The sequence below is a fragment of the Callorhinus ursinus genome, unplaced genomic scaffold, assembly GCF_003265705.2.
Source record: "Callorhinus ursinus isolate GAN/ISIS: 27379988/994484 unplaced genomic scaffold, GSC_fseal_2.0 scaffold3, whole genome shotgun sequence".
Lineage (NCBI taxonomy): Eukaryota > Metazoa > Chordata > Mammalia > Carnivora > Otariidae > Callorhinus > Callorhinus ursinus.
The window spans coordinates 71,207,908-71,211,165 of record NW_027397065.1 but is presented as its reverse complement, the minus strand read 5'-3'; the positions used below and the strand labels follow the sequence as shown (position 1 = coordinate 71,211,165).

The window sequence follows — 3,258 nt, the reverse complement described above, 5'->3', positions numbered from 1 at the left end:
TTTCTTATATTTTAAGTTGGAGTACTTACTAATACTCATTGCTAACTTCTAGGCAGTGGTTTAGTTTATTTATGAACTGTGATGAGATGGCATTTCTGTCATAGGTCTCTGTAGACCTTTACACACATATGTATCTCTTTTGAGTGAATAAATAAATTATGAATCATCACTCCTTTTGCCTTAAGGTAACTTCAGACTAGGTATCATAATTAGCAAGAGGAATTTCAGACCTCATTTTCCCTCTCTGCTGAGACTATAAGAATAGTGTACAAACTGCCCAGCTACATTCAGCTACCCTGCTTGCAGTCTTACTGCCTAGTTGCCTCAGTATATATTTGTTCCTGGATAACTTGAAGCAGTCAGTAGTTTATTCTTTTTTTTTTTTTTTTTTTTTTTGGTCTGGATGAAACATTTTTATTTATTTGTCTGTCAGATACAATAACTAATTTCCATCTACAATTATTTAAGGTAAGAAACCGAGGGTCAACTGAAGAAACAGTTGCGGCCTCACAGCAGAGCCTGTGGGGCCCAGCCGGGGGCTGTGGGGAGAACGGGCGTGGCATTAGCGGGCCTTCTCCAGGAAGGCTCTGCAGCACCTCACACACTGCTGGTAGACAGTCTCAAAGTCGGACTCATTCCCATAACAGGGGTCTTCAATAATGAGTTGATTTTGTGGATCATAGCTCCCAAGTAGTTCATTTTTAGCTTTGCAGTTTTTAATTTGATTACTTTTTCTATTCAAGTCTCTCAGATTGCTTTCATCCGTACACAGTATATAATCAAATGTGGCAAAGTCTTCCTTGGTAACATGATCTGAAAGCTTTTGATCAGTTACAAGTTTTCTGAAAACTGCTTCTGCAATGGGTGACCGACAGATGTTACCCAGACACACGAAGAGCACAGACTTTCGGCACCCGCTCAGCCATCTTCCCGCGCGCACACCTAGGCGCCCACTGAAGGAGTTTATTCTTTACCGGTGATTATGAGTGGCTACCTTACTTCTCAATAGCACTGATCTCAAGGTTCTCCCTACTGCTTACTTCAAAGTATATGTATAGTATATACTTAGTTCAAAGTATATATGATACCTAACGTGTAAATATATAAGCTTTACTAGGATATATGCTAGTAAACATACAGTATGTATATAAACATACAGAATGTATAGTATTAAAGTTTCATATATACATTGCTATGTGTATATATATATAATGTATTTCATATATTTACCAGTTCTTCACTTTTATAATGTTTAAAAAAAGGTAAATGAAGCAACTTCATAGATTGCTATGTAAAACCATGCTTTAGATTCTTTTCTTTCTTTCTTTTCTTTTTCTCTGAGGGTCATTTTTATTCAAAGATAAGTGCCATTCTTCTTTTGTTCATTTGGTATCACCACGTGGTTTCATCTTTATTCTAAATTCATTGGAAAACATTGTCTGGGCTTCAACAACATTTCAGAAGCTGCTTAAACCAGCAAATACACCCTCAAACTTTCAATTGAAAAAGCACAGTAATATCGGACAAGAAAAAAAAATCTGTTTCTTTAATTCTTCAAAATGTCTTTCTTTTAAGAAGTTATTCAAGATGAATTTCTACTCTTTCATCTGATATGCTAATCTGAGTGTTCATTACAGAATATTGTTTATGTACTTTGAAAACTACTTGGGAAGCATTACATGACAGCTGTCTTCTTAATACTCTCACAGAAATTAGTTCTTCTATTTTGGGAAACTATCCCAGTGATTCCAATACAGTTCCATAAATAAATATGTAAATCTATTTCAGAATTATCCACAGACTGCATATTATAGATGTCTGTGACTCAAAGTACTTGCTTACTAAAATATATACCTATACACAATGATAATATGTAAATGGCTTTAACTTGATATAATTAAAGCAATTAAAACTAATGATGCAATAAAAATAAAAGGCAGGTAGCTAGACATACATGCAAAACTTATTCACAGTAATAACCATTCTGCAATTAAATTTTCCTCAATAAAGTTAACACTTTCCATTAAAGAACTCCATGTAATTCACTAATTTAAATATTTATGTTACAAAATAAACATCTGCTTGTAATAAAGTTCATTTTAACACTAGTCGACTGAGAAAATTCATTCCTGAAATGAATGAAATCAAAATAGGGACAAATATTAAGAATGCCAAAGTTACCATTTTGAATAATGGTTGAGAAAGTTATTATGTATGAAAAGTCAGTTGTGTAAAATAAAGTATTACAATAAAGGCATAAATGTTCTGTTGTCATAATTTTAAAATTAAGTGATACAATATAACTTGTAAAACACTATTTAAATTAATTAATTGCCAATTCCTATTTAGGCAGAAAAGGAACTATTTCCAAATCACTGCTTTTATGGTTTTCCATTGCAATTGATCAGTATACATGGAACTAACACTTTGTAGACTACATTTGTATATATTGATAAATTCATATATTGTTGGGAAATTATTATATCTGGTTATACCTACATATAAATTGCAGTGAATCTTTTGTCTTTTGCTTAAACGTACTTCTTTTTGAAATCTAATATTTTGCAAAATTTTGAAAATAATTTAATAATCAACACTTTGATATTACTTTAATGTTATGTTTTATGTTTTTGCTGTGATTTGGATATTTAGTTTCTCATAGCAAAAATAATGTTTAAATGAGATTTTTCAAAACTTCATGGTGCAGTCCACTTTTTATTTTATTTTGTTTTATATAGTTTAGTAACATGAATGTTTTAAAACTACATTTTGTATATTTAAGTATGGTTAAGGCATAATAATTATTAAAATATTAATACAAATGGTGAGTCCTTTAAAGAAATGCATAATGGTATTATCAGTTACGTTCAGTAAACAAAATTAATAAATTAAAAGTGTGCCTATTAGATGGAAAGTATGATTTATAATTGTATGCAATTGTCACTTATGATAGCTAAATTCAGTTGCACTAATTACCTTCAATTTCAATTATAAGTTTGTAGAACTGTTTTAGAAGTACAAGTGATATAATAGAACAGGTGTTTATGAAACATTGCTTTGACTTTCAGATAAAAAGGCATGCAGATTTTTAGTTGCATGTTAGAAAACAACTTTCCTATATCAATATTGGAAAGAAACAGTCCCAAATTATTGATATGAAAGGTATTAAACCATTCAGAAATGTGAGAGAGCATTTTGATGTAATGTAGAGTAAATTGTAGTGTCCAATAAATCTTTGCAAATCCAATTATTTCATTG

The 3,258-nt window shown here is 31.2% G+C and overlaps 1 pseudogene; it reads right to left on the bottom strand.

Moving 5' to 3' along the window:
* Positions 1-393: 393 nt before the first annotated feature.
* LOC112820438 (low molecular weight phosphotyrosine protein phosphatase pseudogene) lies at positions 394-926 on the bottom strand (annotated as a pseudogene).
* Between the last annotated feature and the right edge of the window lie 2,332 nt (positions 927-3,258).